Genomic DNA, 23,010 nt, shown 5'->3' on the forward strand with positions numbered 1-23,010 from the left:
ATGGCTGGGTAGATATTTCCAAGTGTAAAGAGATGGCATTGTAGATATTTCCATGTTTATACAGATGACTGTAGAGGTATTTCCATGTTTTACAGATGGCTGTGCAGATATTTCCATGTTTATAGAGATAGCGGTGTAGATATTTCCATGTTTGTACAGATGGCATTGTTGATATTTCCATCTATACACAGATGGCGGTGTAGATATTTCCATGTTTATACAGATGGCAGCGTAGATATTTCCATGGACATGCAGATGGCGGTGTAGACATTTCCATGTTTATACAGATAGCCGTGTAGATATTTCCATGTTTTCACAGATGGTGGTGTAGATATTTCCGTGTTTATACACATGGCGGGGTAGATACTTCCATCTCTATGGAGATGGCAGTGTAGATATTTTCATCTTTATAGAGATGGCGGTGTAGATATTTCCATATTTATAGAGATAGCGGTGTAGATATTTCCATCTTTCTACAGATGGCAGTGTAGATATTTCCATGTTTATACAGATGGCGGTGTAGATATTTCCATACTTATACAGATATCTGTGTAGATATTTCCATGTGTATACAGATGGCATTGTAGGTATTTCCATGTTTATACAGATGGTGGTGTAGATATTTCCATGTTTATTCAGATGACTGTTTAGATATTTCCATGTTTTTACAGATGGCAGTGTAGATATTTCAATGTTTATAGAGATGGCGCTGTAGTTATTTCCATGTTTATAGAGATCGCGGTGTAGATATTTCCATGTTTATACAGATAGCGGTGTAGATATTTCCATATTTTTACAGATATCGGTGTAGATATTTCCATGTTTCCACAGATTGCGGTGTAGATATTTCCATCTTTCTACAGATGGCATTGTAGATATTTCCATGTTTACGCAGATTGCGGTGTAGATATTTCCATCTTTCTACAGATGGCATTGTAGATATTTCCATGTTTATGCAGATGGCGGTGTAGATATTTCCATGTTTATATAGACGGTGGTGTAGATATTACCATGTTTATACAGATAGCGGTGTAGATATTTCCATGTTTATAAAGATCGTGGTGAAGATGTTTCCATGTTTTTACAGATCGCCGTGTAGATATTTCCATGTTTATACAGATCGCGGTGGAGATATTTCCATGTTTATACAGATAGCGGTGTAGATATTTCCATGTTTATACAGATAGCGGTGTAGATATTTCCATGTTTATAGAGATAGCGGTGTAGGTATTTCCATGTTTATAGACATAGCGGTGTAGATATTTCCATGTTTATATAGATGGCGTTGTAGATATTTCCATGTTTATACCGATAGATGTGTTGGTATTTCCACGTTTATACAGATAGCGATGTAGATATTTCCATGTTTATACAGCTCGCGGTGCAGATATTTATATCTTTATACAGATGGCATTGTATATATTTCCTTATTCAAACAGATGGCGGTGTAGATATTTCCATGTTTATAGAGATGGCGTAGTAGTTAGTTCCATGTTTATGGAGATGGCAGTGTAGATATTTTCATGTTTATAGAGATGGCGGTGTAGATATTTCCATGTTTATAGAGATAGCTGTGTAGATATTTACATGTTTATACAGATGGCTGTGTAGATATTTCCATGTGTATACAGATGTCATTGTAGATATTTCCATGTTTATACAGATGATTGTAGTGGTATTTCCATGTTTTACAGATGGCTGTGCAGATATTTCCATGTTTATAGAGATAGCCGTGTTGATATTTCCATGTTTGTACAGATGGCGTTGCTGATATTTCCATCTATACCCAGATGGCCGTGTAGATATTTCCATGTTTATACAGATGGCAGCGTAGATATTTCCATGGACATGCAGATGGCGGTGTAGATATTTCCATGTTTATGCAGATGGCGGTGTAGATATTTCCATGTTTATATAGATGGTGGTGTAGATATTACCATGTTTATACTGATAGCGGTGTAGATATTTCCATGTTTATGCAGATCGTGGTGAAGATATTTCCATGTTTATACAGCTCGCGGTGCAGATATTTACATCTTTATACAGATGGCATTGTAGATATTTCCTTCTTCACACAGATGGCGGTGTAGAGGTTTCCATGTTTATACAGATGGCAGAGTAGTTAGTTCCATGTTTATGGAGATGGCAGTGTAGATATTTTCATGTTTATACAGATCACGGTGTAGCTATTTCCATGTTTATACAGATAGCGGTGTAGATATTTCCATGTTTTTACAGATATCGGTGTAGATATTTCCATGTTTACACAGATTGCGGTGTAGATATTTCCATTTTTCTACAGATGGCATTGTAGATATTTCCTTATTCACACAGATGGCGGTGTAGATGTTTCCATGTTTATACAGATGGTGGAGTAGTTAGTTCCATGTTTATGGAGATGGTAGTGTAGATATTTTCATGTTTATAGAGATGGCGGTGTAGATATTTCCATGTTTATAGAGATAGCAGTGTAGATATTTACATGTTTATACAGATGGCAGTGTAGATATTTCCATGTGTAAACAGATGGCATTGTAGATATTTCCATGTTTATACAGATGACTGTAGAGGTATTTCCATGTTTTACAAATGGCTGTGCAGATATTTCCATGTATATAGAGATAGCGGTGTAGATATTTCCATGTTTGTACAGATAGCGTTGTTGATATTTCCAACTATACACAGATGGCGGTGTAGATATTTCCATGTTTATACAGATGGCAGCGTAGATATTTCCATGTACATGCAGATGGCGGTGTAGATATTTCCATGTTTATACAGATAGCGGTTTAGATATTTCCATGTTTTCACAGATGGTGGTGTAGACATTTCCGTGTTTATACACATGGCGGAGTAGATACTTCCATCTTTATGGAGATGGCAGTGTAGATATTCTCATGTTTATAGAGATGGCTGTGTAGATATTTCCATATTTGTAGAGATAGCAGTGTAGATATTTCCATCTTTCTACAGATGGCAGTCTAGATATTTCCATGTTTATACAGATGGCGGTGTAGATATTTCCATACTTATACAGATATCTGTGTAGATATTTCCATGTGTATACAGATGGTATTGTAGGTATTTCCATGTTTATACAGATGGTGGTGTAGATATTTCCATGTTTATTCAGATGACTGTGTAGATATTTCCATGTTTTTACAGATGGCAGTGTAGATATTTCAATGTTTATAGAGATGGCGCTGTAGATATTTCCATGTTTATAAAGATCGCGGTGTAGATATTTCCATGTTTATACAGACAGCGGTGTAGATATTTCCATGTTTTTACAGATATCGGTGTAGATATTTCCGTGTTTACACAGATTGCGGTGTAGATATTTCCATCTTTGTACAGATGGCATTGTAGATATTTCCATGTTTATGCAGATGGCGGTGTAGGTATTTCCATGTTTATATAGATGGTGGTGTTGATATTACAATGTTTATACAGATGGCGGTGTAGATATTTCCATGTTTATACAGATCGTGGTGAAGATATTTCAATGTTTATACAGATCGCGGTGTAGATATTTCCATGTTTATACAGATCGCTGTGTAGATATTTCCATGTTTATACAGATAGCGGTGTAGATATTTCCATGTTTATACAGATAGCGGTGTAGTTATTTCCATGTTTATACAGATAGCGGTGTATGTATTTCCATGTTTATAGACATAGCGGTGTAGATATTTCCATGTTTATATAGATGGCGTTGTAGATATTTCCATGTTTATACCGATAGATGTGTTGGTATTTCCACGTTTATACAGATAGCGATGAAGATATTTCCATGTTTATACAGCTCGCGGTGCAGATATTTATATCTTTATACAGATGGCATTGTAGATATTTCCATGTTTATACAGATGACTGTAGAGTTATTTCCATGTTTTACAGATGGCTGTGCAGATATTTCCATGATTATAGAGATAGCGGTGTAGATATTTCCATGTTTGTACAGATGGCGTTGTTGATATTTCCATCTATACACAGATGGCCGTGTAGATATTTCCATGTTTATACAGATCTCGGTGTAGATATTTCCATGCTTATACAGATGTCTGTGTAGATATTTCCATGTGTATACAGATGGCATTGTAGACATTTCCATGTTTATACAGATGACTGTAGAGGTATTTCCATGTTTTACAGGTGGCTGTGCAGATATTTCCATGTTTATAGAGATAGCGGTGTAGATATTTCCAGGTTTATACAGATGGCGTTGTTGATATTTCCATCTATACACAGATGGCCGTGTAGATATTTCCATGTTTATACAGATGGCAGCGTAGATATTTCCATGGACATGCAGATGGCGGTGTAGATATTTCCATGTTTATACAGATAGCGGTGTAGGTATTTCCATGTTTTCACAGATGGTGGTGTAGATATTTCCGTGTTTATACACATGGCGGTGTAGATACTTCCATCTTTATGGAGATGGCAGTGTAGATATTTTCATGTTTATAGAGATGGCGGTGTAGATATTTCCATATTTATAGAGATAGCGGTGTAGATATTTCCATCTTTCTACAGATGGCAGTGTAGATATTTCCATGTTTATACAGATGGCGGTGTAGATATTTCCATACTTATACAGATGTCTGTGTAGATATTTCCATGTGTATACAGATGGTGGTGTAGATATTTCCATGTTTATACAGATGACTGTGTAGATATTTCCATGTTTTTACAGATGGCAGTGTAGATATTTCAATGTTTATAGAGATGGTGCTGTAGATATTTCCATGTTTATACAGATCGCGGTGTAGATATTTCCATGTTTATACAGATAGCGGTGTAGATATTTCCATGTTTTTACAGATAACGGTGTAAATATTTCCATGTTTACACAGATTGCGGTGTAGATATTTCCATCTTTCTACAGATGGCATTGTAGATATTTCCATGTTTATGCAGACGGCGGTGTAGATACTTCCATGTTTATATAGATGGTGGTGTAGATATTACCATGTTTATACAGATAGCGGTGTAGATATTTCCATGTTTATACAGATCGTGATGAAGATATTTCAATATTTATACTGATCGCGGTGTAGATATTTCCATGTTTATACAGATCGCGGTGTAGATATTTCCATTTTATACAGATAGCGTTGTAGATATTTCCATGTTTATACAGATAGCGGTGTATGTAATTCCATGTTTATAGACATAGCAGTGTAGATATTTCCATGTTTATATAGATGGCGTTGTAGATATTTCCATGTTTATAGCGATATATGTGTTGCTATTTCAACGTTTACACAGATAGCGATGTAGATATTTCCATGTTTATACAGCTCGCGGTGCAGATATTTATATTTTTATACAGATGGCATTGTAGATATTTCCTTATTCACACAGATGGCGGTGTAGGTGTTTCCATGTTTATACAGATGGCGGAGTAGTTAGTTCTATGTTTATGGAGATGGCAGTGTAGATATTTTCATGTTTATAGAGATGACGGTGTAGATATTTCCATGTTTATAGAGATAGCAGTGTAGATACTTACATGTTTATACAGATGGCTGTGTAGATATTTCCATGTGTATACAGATGGCATTGTAGACATTTCCATGTTTATACAGTTGACTGTAGAGGTATTTCCATGTGTATACAGATGGCATTGTAGACATTTCCATGTTTATACAGTTGACTGTAGAGGTATTTCCATGTTTTACAGATGGCTGTGCATATATTTCCATGTTTATAGAGATAGCGGTGTAGATATTTCCATGTTTGTACAGATGGCGTTGTTGATATTTCCATCTATACACAGATGGCCGTGTAGATATTTCCATGTTTATACAGATGGCAGCGGAGATTTTTCCATGGACATGCAGATGGCGGTGTAGATATTTCCATGTTTATACAGATAGCGGTGTAGGTATTTCCATGTTTTCACAGATGGTGGTGTAGATATTTCCGTGTTTATACACATGGTGGTGTAGATACTTCCATCTTTATGGAGATGGCAGTGTAGATATTTTCATGTTTATAAAGATGGCGGTGTAGATATTTCCATATTTATAGAGATAGCGATGTAGATATTACCATCTTTCTACAGATGGCAGTGTAGATATTTCCATGTTTATACAGATGGCGGTGTAGGTATTTCCATACTTATACAGATGTCTGTGTAGATATTTCCATGTGTATACAGATGGTATTGTAGCTATTTCCATGTTTATACAGATGGTGGTGTAGATATTTCCATGTTTATTCAGATGACTGTGTAGATATTTCCATGTTTTACAGATGGCAGTGTAGATATTTCAATGTTTATAGAGATGGCGCTGTAGATATTTCCATGTTTATACAGATTGCGGTGTAGATATTTCCATGTTTAGACAGATAGCGGTGTAGATATTTCCATGTTTTTACAGATATCGGTGTAGATATTTCCATGTTTACACAGATTGCGGTGTAGATATTTCCATCTTTCTACAGATGACATTGTAGAAATTTCAATGTTTATGCAGATGGCGGTGTAGATATTTCCATGTTTATATAGATGGCGGTGTAGATATTACCATGTTTATACAGATAGCGGTGTAGATATTTCCGTGTTTATACAGATCGTGGTGAAGATATTTCCATGTTTATACAGATCGCAGTGTAGATATTTCCATGTTTATACAGATCGCTGTGTAGATATTTCCATGTTTATACAGATTGCGGTGTTGATATTTCCATGTTTATACAGATAGCGTTGTAGATATTTCCATGTTTATAGAAATAGCGGTGTAGATATTTCCATGTTTATAGAGATAGCGGTGTAGGTATTTCCATGTTTATAGACATAGCGGTGTAGATATTTCCATGTTTATATAGATGGCGTTGTAGATATTTCCATGTTTATACCTATAGATGTGTTGGTATTTCCACGTTTATACAGATAGCGATGTAGATATTTCCATGTTTTTAAAGCTCGCGGTGCAGATATTTATATATTTATACAGATGGCATTGTAGATATTTCCTTATTCACACAGATGGCGGTGTAGATGTTTCCATGTTTATACTGATGGCAGAGTAGTTAGTTCCATGTTTATGGAGATGGCAGTGTAGATATTTTCATGTTTATAGAGATGGCGGTGTAGATATTTCCATGTTTATAGAGATGGCAGTGTAGATATTTACATGTTTATACAGATGGCTGTGTAGATATTTCCATGTGTATACAGATGGCATTGTAGACATTTCCATGTTTATACAGATGACTGTAGAGGTATTTCCATGTTTTACAGATGGCTGTGCAGATATTTCCATGTTTATAGAGATAGCGGTGTAGATAGTTCCATGTTTGTACAGATGGCGTTGTTGATATTTCCATCTATACACAGATGGCCGTGTAGATATTTCCATGTTTATACAGATGGCAGCGTAGATATTTCCATGGACATGCAGATGGCGGTGTAGATATTTCCATGTTTATACAGATAGCGGTGTAGGTATATCCATGTTTTCAGAGATGGTGGTGTAGATATTTCCGTGTTTATACACATGGCGGAGTAGATACTTCCATCTTTATAGAGATCCCAGTGTAGATATTTTCATGTTTATAGAGATGGCGGCGTAGATATTTCCATATTTACACAGATAGCGATGTAGATATTTCCATCTTTCTACAGATGGCAGTGTAGATATTTCCATGTTTATACAGATGGCGGTGTAGATATTTCCATACTTATACAGATATCTGTGTAGATATTTCCATGTGTATACAGATGGTATTGTAGGTATTTCCATGTTTATACAGATGGTGGTGTAGATATTTCCATGTTTATTCAGATGACTGTGTAGATATTTCCATGTTTTTACAGATGGCAGTGTAGATATTTCAATGTTTATAGATATGGCGCTGTAGATATTTCCATGTTTATACAGATCGCGGTATAGATATTTCCATGTTTATACAGATAGCGGTGTAGATATTTCCATGTTTTTACAGATATCGGTGTAGATATTTCCATGTTTACACAGATTGCGGTGTAGATGTTTCCATCTTTCTACAGATGGCATTGTAGTTATTTCCATGTTTATGCAGATGGCGGTGTATATATTTCCATGTTTATATAGATGGTGGTGTAGATATTACCATGTTTATACATATCGTGGTGAAGATATTTCAATGTTTATACAGATCGCGGTGTAGATACTTCCATGTTTATACAGATAGCGGTGTAGATATTTCCATGTTTTTACAGATATCGGTGTAGATATTTCCATGTTTACACAGATTGCGGTGTAGATATTTCCATCTTTCTACAGATGAGATTGTAGATATTTCCATGTTCATGCAGATGGCAGTGTAGATATTTCCATGTTTATATAGATGGTGGTGTAGATATTACCATGTTTATACAGATAGCGGTGTAGATATTTCCGTGTTTATACAGATCGTGGTGAAGATATTTCCATGTTTATACAGATCGCGGTGTAGATATTTCCATGTTTATACAGATCGCTGTGTAGATATTTGCATGTTTACACAGATTGCGGTGTAGATATTTCCATGTTTATACAGATAGCGGTGTAGATATTTCCATGTTTATAGTGACAGCGGTGTAGGTATTTCCATGTTTATAGACATAGCGGTGTAGATATTTCCATGTTTATATAGATGGCGTTGTAGATATTTCCATGTTTATAATGATAGATGTGTTGGTATTTCCACGTTTATACAGATAGCGATGTAGATGTTTCCATGTTTATACAGCTCGCGGTGCAGATATTTATATCTTTATACAGATGGCATTGTAGATATTTCCTTACTCACACAGATGGCGGTGTAGATGTTTCCATGTTTATATAGATGGTGGTGTAGATATTACCATGTTTATTCAGATAGCGGTGTAGATATTTCCATGTTTATACAGATCGTGGTGAAGACATTTCTATGTTTATACAGATCGTGGCGTAGATATTTCCATGTTTATACAGATCGCTGTGTAGATATTTCCATGTTTGTACAGATAGCGGTGTAGATATTTCCATGTTTATACAGATAGCGGTGTAGATATTTCCATGCTTATAGAGATAGCGGTGTAGGTATTTCCATGTTTATAGACATAGCGGTGTAGATATTTCCATGTTTATATAGATGGCGTTGTAGATATTTCCATGTTTATACCAAGAGATGTGTTGGTATTTCCACGTTTATACAGATAGCGATGTAGATATTTCCATGTTTATACAGCTCGCGGTGCAGATATTTATATCTTTATACAGATGGCATTGTAGATATTTCCTTATTCACACAGATGGCGGTGTAGATGTTTCCATGTTTATACAGATGGCGGAGTAGTTAGTTCCATGTTTATGGAGATGGCAGTGTAGATATTTTCATGTTTATAGAGATGGCGGTGTAGATATTTCCATGTTTATAGAGATAGCAGTGTAGATATTTACATGTTTATACAGATGGCTGTGTAGATATTTCCATGTGTATACAGATGTCATTGTATACATTTCCATGTTTATACAGTTGACTGTAGAGGTATTTCCATGTTTTACAGATGGCTGTGCAGATATTTCCATGTTTATAGAGATAGCGGTGTAGATATTTCCATGTTTGTACAGATGGCGTTGTTGATATTTCCATCTATACACAGATGGCCGTGTAGATATTTCCATGTTTATACAGATGGCAGCGGAGATTTTTCCATGGACATGCAGATGGCGGTGTAGATATTTCCATGTTTATACAGATAGCGGTGTAGGTATTTCCATGTTTTCACAGATGGTGGTGTAGATATTTCCGTGTTTATACACATGGTGGTGTAGATACTTCCATCTTTATGGAGATGGCAGTGTAGATATTTTCATGTTTATAAAGATGGCGGTGTAGATATTTCCATATTTATAGAGATAGCGATGTAGATATTACCATCTTTCTACAGATGGCAGTGTAGATATTTCCATGTTTATACAGATGGCGGTGTAGATATTTCCATACTTATACAGATGTCTGTGTAGATATTTCCATGTGTATACAGATGGTATTGTAGGTATTTCCATGTTTATACAGATGGTGGTGTAGATATTTCCATGTTTATTCAGATGACTGTGTAGATATTTCCATGTTTTACAGATGGCAGTGTAGATATTTCAATATTTATAGAGATGGCGCTGTAGATATTTCCATGTTTATACAGATTGCGGTGTAGATATTTCCATGTTTATACAGATAGCCGTGTAGATATTTCCATGTTTTTACAGATATCGGTGTAGTTATTTCCATGTTTACACAGATTGCGGTGTAGATATTTCCATCTTTCTACAGATGACATTGTAGAAATTTCAATGTTTATGCAGATGGCGGTGTAGATATTTCCATGTTTATATAGATGGCGGTGTAGATATTACCATGTTTATACAGATAGCGGTGTAGATATTTCTGTGTTTATACAGATCGTGGTGAAGATATTTCCATGTTTATACAGATCGCAGTGTAGATATTTCCATGTTTATACAGATCGCTGTGTAGATATTTCCATGTTTATACAGATTGCGGTGTTGATATTTCCATGTTTATACAGATAGCGTTGTAGATATTTCCATGTTTATAGAGATAGCGGTGTAGATATTTCCATGTTTATAGAGATAGCGGTGTAGGTATTTCCATGTTTATAGACATAGCGGTGTAGATATTTCCATGTTTATATAGATGGCGTTGTAGATATTTCCATGTTTATACCTATAGATGTGTTGGTATTTCCACGTTTCTACAGATAGCGATGTAGATATTTCCATGTTTTTAAAGCTCGCGGTGCAGATATTTATATATTTATACAGATGGCATTGTAGATATTTCCTTATTCACACAGATGGCGGTGTAGATGTTTCCATGTTTATACTGATGGCAGAGTAGTTAGTTCCATGTTTATGGAGATGGCAGTGTAGATATTTTCATGTTTATAGAGATGGCGTTGTAGATATTTCCATGTTTATAGAGATAGCAGTGTAGATATTTACATGTTTATACAGATGGCTGTGTAGATATTTCCATGTGTATACAGATGGCATTGTAGACATTTCCATGTTTATACAGATGACTGTAGAGGTATTTCCATGTTTTACAGATGGCTGTGCAGATATTTCCATGTTTATAGAGATAGCGGTGTAGATATTTCCATGTTTGTACAGATGGCGTTGTTGATATTTCCATCTATACACAGATGGCCGTGTAGATATTTCCATGTTTATACAGATGGCAGCGGAGATTTTTCCATGGACATGCAGATGGCGGTGTAGATATTTCCATGTTTATACAGATAGCGGTGTAGGTATTTCCATGTTTTCACAGATGGTGGTGTAGATATTTCCGTGTTTATACACATGGCGGTGTAGATATTTCCATCTTTATGGAGATGGCAGTGTAGATATTTTCATGTTTATAGAGATGGCGGTGTAGATATTTCCATATTTATAGAGATAGCGGTGTAGATATTTCCATCTTTCTACAGATGGCAGTGTAGATATTTCCATGTTTATACAGATGGCGGTGTAGATATTTCCATACTTATACAGATGTCTGTGTAGATATTTCCATGTGTATACAGATGGTATTGTAGGTATTTCCATGTTTATACAGATGGTGGTGTAGATATTTCCATGTTTATACAGATGACTGTGTAGATATTTCCATGTTTTTACAGATGGCAGTGTAGATATTTCAATGTTTATAGAGATGGCGCTGTAGATATTTCCATGTTTATACAGATCGCGGTGTAGATATTTCCATGTTTATACAGATAGCGGTGTAGATATTTCCATGTTTTTACAGATAACGGTGTAGATATTTCCATGTTTACACAGATTGCGGTGTAGATATTTCCATCTTTCTACAGATGGCATTGTAGAGATTTCCATGTTTATACAGATAGCGGTGTAGATATTTCCATGTTTATACAGATCGTGGTGAAGATATTTCAATATTTATACTGATCGCAGTGTAGATATTTCCATGTTTATACAGATCGCGGTGTAGATATTTCCATGTTTATACAGATAGCGTTGTAGATATTTCCATGTTTATACAGATAGCGGTGTAGATATTTCCATGTTTATACAGATAGCGGTGTAGGTAATTCCATGTTTATAGACATAGCAGTGTAGATATTTCCATGTTTATATAGATGGCGTTGTAGATATTTCCATGTTTATAGAGATATATGTGTTGCTATTTGAACGTTTACACAGATAGCGATGTAGATATTTCCATGTTTATACAGCTCGCGGTGCAGATATTTATATCTTTATACAGATGGCATTGTAGATATTTCCTTATTCACACAGATGGCGGTGTAGGTGTTTCCATGTTTATACAGATGGCGGAGTAGTTAGTTCTATGTTTATGGAGATGGCAGTGTAGATATTTTCATGTTTATAGAGATGACGGTGTAGATATTTCCATATTTATAGAGATAGCAGTGTAGATATTTACATGTTTATACAGATGGCTGTGTAGATATTTCCATGTGTATACAGATGGCATTGTAGATATTTCGATGTTTATACAGATGACTGTAGAGGTATTTCCATGTTTTACAGATGGCTGTGCAGATATTTCCATGTTTATAGAGATAGCGGTGTAGATAGTTCCATGTTTGTTCAGATGGCGTTGTTGATATTTCCATCTATACACAGATGGCGGTGTAGATATTTCCATATTTATACAGATGGCAGAGTAGATATTTCCATGGACATGCAGATGGCGGTGTAGATATTTCCATGTTTATACAGATAGCGGTGTAGGTATATCCATGTTTTCACAGATGGTGGTGTAGATATTTCCGTGTTTATACACATGGCGGAGTAGATACTTCCATCTTTATAGAGATCACAGTGTAGATATTTTCATGTTTATAGAGATGGCGGTGTAGATATTTCCATATTTATACAGATAGCGATGTAGATATTTCCATCTTTCTACAGATGGCAGTGTAGATATTTCCATGTTTATACAGATGGCGGTGTAGATATTTCCATACTTATACAGATATCTGTGTAGATATTTCCATGTGTATACAGATGGTATTGTAGGTATTTCCATGTTTATACAGATGGTGGTGTAGATATTTCCATGTTTATTCAGATGACTGTGTAGATATTTCCATGTTTTTACAGATGGCAGTGTAGATATTTCAATGTTTATAGATATGGCGCTGTAGGTATTTCCATGTTTATACAGATCGCGGTGTAGATATTTCCATGTTTATACAGATAGCGGTGTAGATATTTCCATGTTTTTACAGATATCGGTGTAGATATTTCCATGTTTACACAGATTGCGGTGTAGATGTTTCCATCTTTCTACAGATGGCATTGTAGATATTTCCATGTTTATGCAGATGGCGGTGTATATATTTCCATGTTTATATAGATGGTGGTGTAGATATTACCATGTTTATACAGATCGTGGTGAAGATATTTCAATGTTTATACAGATCGCGGTGTAGATACTTCCATGTTTATACAGATAGCGGTGTAGATATTTCCATGTTTTTACAGATATCGGTGTAGATATTTCCATGTTTACACAGATTGCGATGTAGATATTTCCATCTTTCTACAGATGAGATTGTAGATATTTCCATGTTCATGCAGATGGCGTTGTAGATATTTCCATGTTTATATAGATGGTGGTGTAGATATTACCATGTTTATACAGATAGCGGTGTAGATATTTCCATGTTTATACAGATCGTGGTGAAGATATTTCCATGTTTATACAGATCGCGGTGTAGATATTTCCATGTTTATACAGATCGCTGTGTAGATATTTCCATGTTTACACAGATTGCGGTGTAGATATTTCCATGTTTATAAAGATAGCGGTGTAGATATTTCCATGTTTATAGAGACAGCGGTGTAGGTATTTCCATGTTTATAGACATAGCGGTGTAGATATTTCCATGTTTATATAGATGGCGTTGTAGATATTTCCATGTTTATAACGATAGATGTGTTGGTATTTCCACGTTTATACAGATAGCGATGTAGATGTTTCCATGTTTATACAGCTCGCGGTGCAGATATTTATATCTTTATACAGATGGCATTGTAGATATTTCCTTACTCACACAGATGGCGGTGTAGATGTTTCCATGTTTATACAGATGGCGGAGTAGTTAGTTACATGTTTATGGAGATGGCAGTGTAGATATTTTCATGTTTATAGTGATGGCGGTGTATATATTTCCATGTTTATAGAGATAGCAGTGTAGATATTTACATGTTTATACAGATCGCTGTGTAGATATTTCCGTGTGTATACAGATGGCATTGTAGACATATCCATGTTTATACAGATGACTGTAGAGGTTTTTCCATGTTTTACAGATGGCTGGGCAGATATTTCCATGTTTATAGAGATAGCGGTGTAGATATTTCCATGTTTATACAGATAGCGGTGTAGATATTTCCATGTTTTCACAGATGGTGGTGTAGATATTTCCGTGTTTATACACATGGCGGAGTAGATACTTTCATCTTTATGGAGATGGCAGTGTAGAGATTTTCATGTTTATAGAGATGGCGGTGTAGATATTTCCATATTTATAGAGATAGCGGTGTATGTAATTCAATCTTTCTACAGATGGCAGTGTAGATATTTCCATGTTTATACAGATGGCGGTGTAGATATTTCCATACTTATACAGGTGTCTGTGTAGATATTTCCATGTGTATACAGATGGTATTGTAGTTATTTCCATGTTTATACAGATGGTGGTGTAGATATTACCATGTTTATTTAGATGACTGTGTAGATATTTGCATGTTTTTACAGATGGCAGTGTAGATATTTCAATGTTTATAGAGATGGTGCTGTAGATATTTCCATGTTTATACAGATAGCGGTGTAGATATTTCCATGTTTTTACAGATATCGGTGTAGATATTTCCATGTTTACACAGATTGTGGTGTAGATGTTTCCATCTTTCTACAGATGGCATTGTAGATGTTTCCATGTTTATGCACATGGCGGTGTATATGTTTCCATGTTTATATAGATGGTGGTGTAGATATTACCATGTTTATACAGATAGCGGTGTAGATATTTCCATGTTTATACAGATCGTGGTGAAGATATTTCAATGTTTATACAGATCGCGGTGTAGATATTTCCATGTTTATGCAGATTGCGGTGTAGATATTTCCATGTTTATACAGATAGCGGTGTAGATATTTCCATGTTTATACAGATAGCGGTGTAGATATTTCCATATTTATACAGATAGCGGTGTAGATATTTCCATGTTTATAGAGATAGCGGTGTAGGTATTTCCATGTTTATAGACATAGCGGTGTAGATATTCCCATGTTTATATAGATGGCGTTGTAGATATTTCTATGTTAATACCGATAGATGTGTTGGTATTTCCACGTTTATTCAGATAGCGATGTAGATATTACCATGTTTATACAGCTCGCGGCGCAGATATTTATATCTTTATACAGATGGCATTGTAGATATTTCCTTATTCACACAGATGGCGGTGTAGATGTTTCCATGTTTATAGAGATGGCGGAGTAGTTAGTTCCAAGTTTATGGGGATGGCAGTGTAGATATTTTCATGTTTATAGAGATGGCGCTGTAGGTATTTCCATGTTTATACACATCGCGGTGTAGATATTTCCATGTTTATAAAGATAGCGGTGTAGATATTTCCATGTTTTTACAGATATCGGTGTAGATATTTCCATGTTTACACAGATTGCGGTGTAGATATTTCCATCTTTCTACAGATGGCATTGTGGATATTTCCATGTTTATGCAGATGGCGGTGTAGATATTTCCATGTTTATATAGATGGTGGTGTTGATATTACGATGTTTATACAGATGGCGGTGTAGATATTTCCATGTTTATACAGATCGTGGTGAAGATATTTCCATGTTTATACAGATCGCGGTGTAGATATTTCCATGTTTATACAAATCGCGGTGTAGATATTTCCATGTTTATACAGATGGCAGCGTAGATATTTCCATGGACATGCAGATGGCGGTGTAGATATTTCCATGTTTATACAGATAGCGGTGTAGATATTTCCATGTTTTCACAGATGGTGGTGTAGATATTTCCGTGTTTATACACATGGCGGAGTAGATACTTCCATCTTTATGGAGATGGCAGTGTAGATATTTTCATGTTTATAGAGATGGCGGTGTAGATATTTCCATATTTATAGGGATAGCGGTGTAGATATTTCCATCTTTCTACAGATGGCAGTGTAGATATTTCCATGTTTATACAGATGGCGGTGTAGATATTTCCATACTTATACAGATATCTGTGTAGATATTTCCATGTGTATACAGATGGCATTGTAGGTATTTCCATGTTTATACAGATGGTGGTGTAGATATTTCCATGTTTATTCAGATGACTGTGTAGATATTTCCATGTTTTTACAGATGGCAGTGTAGATATTTCAATGTTTATAGAGATGGCGCTGTAGATATTTCCATGTTTATACAGATAGCGGTGTAGATATTTCCATCTTTATACAGATAGCGGTGTAGTTATTTCCATGTTTATAGAGATAGCGGTGTAGGTATTTCCATGTTTATAGACATAGCGGTGTAGATATTTCCATGTTTATATAGATGGCGTTGTAGATATTTCCATGTTTATACCAATAGATGTGTTGGTATTTCCACGTTTATACAGATAGCGATGTAGATATTTCCATGTTTATACAGCTCGCGGTGCAGATATTTATATCTTTATACAGATGGCATTGTAGATATTTCCTTATTCACACAGATGGCGGTGTAGATGTTTCCATGTTTATACAAGTGGCGGAGTAGTTAGTTTCATGTTTATGGAGAAAGTAGTGTAGATATTTTCATGGTTATAGAGATGGCGGTGTAGATATTTCCATGTTTATAGAGATAGCAGTGTAGATATTTACATGTTTATACAGTTGGCTCTGTAGATATTTCCATGTGTATACAGATGGCATTGTAGATATTTCCATGTTTATACAGATGACTGTAGAGGTATTTCCATGTTTTACAGATGGCTGTGCAGATATTTCCATGTTTATAGAGATAGCGGTGTAGATAGTTCCATGTTTGTTCAGATGGCGTTGTTGATATTTCCATCTATACACAGATGGCGGTGTAGATATTTCCATGTTTATACAGATGGCAGCGTAGATATTTCCATGGACATGCAGATGGCGGTGTAGATATTTCCATGTTTATACAGATAGCGGTGTAGGTATATCCATGTTTTCAGAGATGGTGGTGCAGATATTTCCGTGTTTGTACACATGTCGGAGTAGATACTTCCATCTTTATAAAGATCCCAGTGTAGATATTTTCATGTTTATAGAGATGGCGGTGTAGATATTTCCATATTTATACAGATAGCAGTGTAGATATTTCCATCTTTCTACAGATGGCAGTGTAGATATTTCCATGTTTATACAGATGGCGGTGTAGATATTTCCATACTTATACAGATATCTGTGTAGATATTTCCTTGTGTATACAGATGGTATTGTAGGTATTTCCATGTTTATAGAGATGGTGGTGTAGATATTTCCATGTTTATTCAGATGACTGTGTAGAGATTTCCATGTTTTACAGATGGCAGTGTAGATATTTCAATGTTTATAGAGATGGCGCTGTAGATATTTCCATGTTTATACAGATCGCGGTGTAGATATTTCCATGTTTATACAGATAGCGGTGTAGATATTTCCAAGTTTTTACAGATATCAGTGTAGATATTTCCATGTTTACACAGATTGCGGTGTGGATGTTTCCATCTTTCTACAGATGGCATTGTAGTTATTTCCATGTTTATGCAGATGGTGGTGTATATATTTCCATGTTTATATAGATGGTGGTGTAGATATTACCATGTTTATACAGATCGTGGTGAAGATATTTCAATGTTTATAGAGATCGCGGTGTAGATATTTCCATGTTTATGCAGATCGTGGTGTTGATATTTCCATGTTTATACAGATAGCGGTGTAGATATTTCCATGTTTATACAGATAGCGGTGTAGATATTTCTATGTTTATAGAGATAGCGGTGTAGGTATTTCCATGTTTATAGACATAGCGGTGTAGATATTTCCATGTTTATATAGATGGCGTTGTAGATATTTCCATGTTTATACCGATAGATGTGTTGGTATTTCCACGTTTATACAGATAGCGATGTAGATATTTCCATGTTTATACAGCTCGCGGTGCAGATATTTATATCTTTATACAGATGGCATTGTAGATATTTCCTTATTCACACAGATGGCGGTGTAGATGCTTCCATGTTTATACAGATGGCGGAGTAGTTAGTTCCATGTTTATGGAGATGGCAGTGTAGATATTTTTATGTTTATAGAGATGGCAGTGTAGATATTTCCATGTTTATAGAGATAGCAGTGTAGATATATACCTGTTTATACAGATGGCTGTGTGGATATTTCCATGTGTATACAGATGGCATTGCAGATATTTCCATGTTTATACAGATGACTGTAGAGGTATTTCCATGTTTTACAGATGGCTGTGCAGATATTTCCATGTTTATAGAGATAGCGGTGTAGATATTTCCATGTTTGTACAGATGGCGTTGTTGATATTTCCATCTATACAAAGATGGCCGTGTAGATATTTCCATGTTTATACAGATGGCAGCGTAGATATTTCCATGGACATGCAGACGGCGGCGTATATATTTCCATGTTTATACAGATAGCGGTGTAGATATTTCCATGTTTTCACAGATGGTGGTGTAGATATTTCCGTGTTTATACACATGGCGGAGTAGATACTTCCATCTTTATAGAGATGGCAGTGTAGATATTTTCATGTTTATAGAGATGGCGGGGTAGATATTTCCATATTTATAGAGATAACGATGTAGATATTTCCATCTTTCTACAGATGGCAGTGTAGATATTTACATGTTTATACAGATGGCGGAGTAGATATTTCCATACTGATACAGATATCTGTGTAGATATTTCCATGTGTATACAGATGGTATTGTAGGTATTTCCATGTTTATACAGATGGTGGTGTAGATATTTCCATGTTTATTCAGATGACTGTGTAGATATTTCCATGTTTTTACAGATGGCAGTGTAGATATTTCAATGTTTATAGAGATGGCGCTGTAGATATTTCCATGTTTATACAGATCGCGGTGTAGATATTGCCATGTTTACACGGATAGCGGTGTAGATATTTCCATGTTTTTACAGATATCGGTGTAGATAATTCCATGTTTACACAGATTGCGGTGTAGATGTTTCCATCTTTCTACAGATGGCATTGTAGATATTTCCATGTTTATGCAGATGGCAGTGTAGGTATTTCCATGTTTATATAGATGGTGGTGTAGATATTACCATGTTTATACAGATAGCGGTGTAGTTATTTCCATGTTTATACAGATCGAGGTGAAGATATTTCAATGTTTATACAGATCGCGGTGTAGATATTTCCATGTTTATGCAGATCGCGGTGTAGATATTTCCATGTTTACACAGATAGCGGTGTAGATATTTCCATGTTTATACAGATAGCAGTGTAGATATTTCCATGTTTATACAGATGACTGTAGAGGTATTTCCATGTTTTACAGATGGCTGTGCAGATATTTCCATGTTTATAGAGATAGCGGTGTAGATATTTCCATGTTTGTACAGATGGCATTGTTGATATTTCCATCTATACACAGATGGCGGTGTAGATATTTCCATGTTTATACAGATGGCAGCGTAGATATTTCCATGGACATGCAGATGGCGGTGTAGATATTTCCATGTTTATACAGATAGCGGTGTAGATATTTCCATGTTTTCACAGATGGTGGTGTAGATATTTCCGTGTTTATACACATGGCGGTGTAGATACTTCCATCTTTATAGAGATTCCAGTGTAGATATTTTCATGTTTATAGAGATGGCGGTGTAGATATTTCCATATTTATAGAGATAGCGATGTAGATACTTCCATCTTTCTACAGATGGCAGTGTAGATATTTCCATGTTTATACAGATGACGGTGAAGATATTTCCATACTTATACAGATATCTGTGTAGATATTTCCATGAGTATACAGATGGTATTGTAGGTATTTCCATGTTTATACAGATGGTGGTGTAGAAATTTGCATGTTTATTCAGATTACTGTGTAGATATTTCCATGTTTTTACAGATGGCAGTGTAGATATTTCAATGTTTATAGAGATGGCGCTGTAGATATTTCCATGTTTATACAGATCGTGGTGTAGATATTTCCATGTTTACACAGATAGCGGTGTAGATATTTCCATGTTTTTACAGATATCGGTGTAGATATTTCCATGTTTACACAGATTGCGGTGTAGATGTTTCCATCTTTCTACAGATGGCATTGTAGATATTTCCATGTTTATGCAGATGGCAGTGTATATATTTCCATGTTTATATAGATGGTGGTGTAGATATTACCATGTTTATACAGATAGCGGTGTAGATATTTCCATGTTTATACAGATCGTGGTGAAGATATTTCAATGTTTATACAGTTCGCGGTGTAGATATTTCCATGTTTATGCAGATTGCGGTGTAGATATTTCCATGTTTATACAGATAGCGGTGTAGATATTTCCATGTTTATACAGATAGCGGTGTAGATATTTCCATGTTTATACAGATAGCGGTGTAGATATTTCCATGTTTATAGAGATAGCGGTGTAGGTATTTCCATCTTTATAGACATAGCGGTGTAGATATTTCCATGTTTATATAGATGGCGTTGTAGATATTTCTACGTTAATACCGATAGATGTGTTGGTATTTCCACGTTTATTCAGATAGCGATGTAGATATTTCCATGTTTATACAGCTCGCGGCGCAGATATTTATATCTTTTTACAGATGGCATTGTAGATATTTCCTTATTCACACAGATGGCGGTGTAGATGTTTCCATGTTTATACAGATGGCGGAGTAGTTAGTACCAATTTTATGGAGATGGCAGTGTAGATATTTTCATGTTTATAGAGATGGCGGTGTAGGTATTTCCATGTTTATTGAGATATCAGTGTAGATGTTTTCATGTTTATACAGATGGCTGGGTAGATATTTCCAAGTGTAAACAGATGGCATTGTAGATATTTCCATGTTTATACAGATGACTGTAGAGGTATTTCCATGTTTTACAGATGGCTGTGCAGATATTTCCATGTTTATAGAGATAGCGGTGTAGATATTTCCATGTTGGTACAGATGGCATTGTTGATATTTCCATCTATACACAGATGGCGGTGTAGATATTTCCATGTTTATACAGATGGCAGCGTAGATATTTCCATGGACATGCAGATGGCGGTGTAGATATTTCCATGTTTATACAGATAGCGGTGTAGATATTTCCATGTTTTCACAGATGGTGGTGTAGATATTTCCGTGTTTATACAAATGGCGGAGTAGATACTTCCATCTTTATGGAGATGGCAGTGTAGATATTTTCATGTTTATAGAGATGGCGGTGTAGATATTTCCATATTTATAGAGATAGCGGTGTAGATATTTCCATCTTTCTACAGATGGCAGTGTAGATATTTCCATGTTTATACAGATGGCGGTGTAGATATTTCCATACTTATACAGATATCTGTGTAGATATTTCCATGTGTATACAGATGGTATTGTAGGTATTTCCATGTTTATACAGATGGTGGTGTAGATATTTCCATGTTTATTCAGATGACTGTGTAGATATTTCCATGTTTTTACAGATGGCAGTGTAGATATTTCAATGTTTATAGAGATGGCGCTGTAGATATTTCCATGTTTATACAGATCGCGGTGTAGATATTTCCATGTTTATACAGATAGCGGTGTAGATATTTCCATGTTTATACAGATAGCGGTGTAGATATTTCCATCTTTATACAGATAGCGGTGTAGATATTTCCATGTTTATAGAGATAGCGGTGTAGGTATTTCCATGTTTATAGACATAGCAGTGTAGATATTTCCATGTTTATATAGATGGCGTTGTAGATATTTCTACGTTAATACCGATAGATGTGTTGGTATTTCCACGTTTATTCAGATAGCGATGTAGATATTTCCATGTTTATACAACTCGCGGCGCAGATATTTATATCTTTTTACAGATGGCATTGTAGATATTTCCTTATTCACACAGATGGCGGTGTAGATGTTTCCATGTTTATACAGATGGCGGAGTAGTTAGTTCCAATTTTATGGAGATGGCAGTGTAGATATTTTCATGTTTATAGAGATGGCGGTGTAGGTATTTCCATGTTTATTGAGATATCAGTGTAGATATTTTCATGTTTATACAGATGGCTGGGTAGATATTTCCAAGTGTAAACAGATGGCATTGTAGATATTTCCATGTTTATACAGATGACTGTAGAGGTATTTCCATGTTTTACAGATGGCTGTGCAGATATTTCCATGTTTATTCAGATGACTGTGTAGAGATTTCCATGTTTTACAGATGGCAGTGTAGATATTTCAATGTTTATAGAGATGGCGCTGTAGATATTTCCATGTTTATACAGATCGCGGTGTAGATATTTCCATGTTTATACAGATAGCGGTGTAGATATTTCCAAGTTTTTACAGATATCAGTGTAGATATTTCCATGTTTACACAGATTGCGGTGTGGATGTTTCCATCTTTCTACAGATGGCATTGTAGTTATTTCCATGTTTATGCAGATGGTGGTGTATATATTTCCATGTTTATATAGATGGTGGTGTAGATATTACCATGTTTATACAGATCGTGGTGAAGATATTTCAATGTTTATAGAGATCGCGGTGTAGATATTTCCATGTTTATGCAGATCGCGGTGTTGATATTTCCATGTTTATACAGATAGCGGTGTAGATATTTCCATGTTTATACAGATAGCGGTGTAGATATTTCCATGTTTATAGAGATAGCGGTGTAGGTATTTCCATGTTTATAGACATAGCGGTGTAGATATTTCCATG

Source organism: Pan paniscus, chromosome 21 (assembly GCF_029289425.2).
Source record: "Pan paniscus chromosome 21, NHGRI_mPanPan1-v2.0_pri, whole genome shotgun sequence".
NCBI lineage: Eukaryota > Metazoa > Chordata > Mammalia > Primates > Hominidae > Pan > Pan paniscus.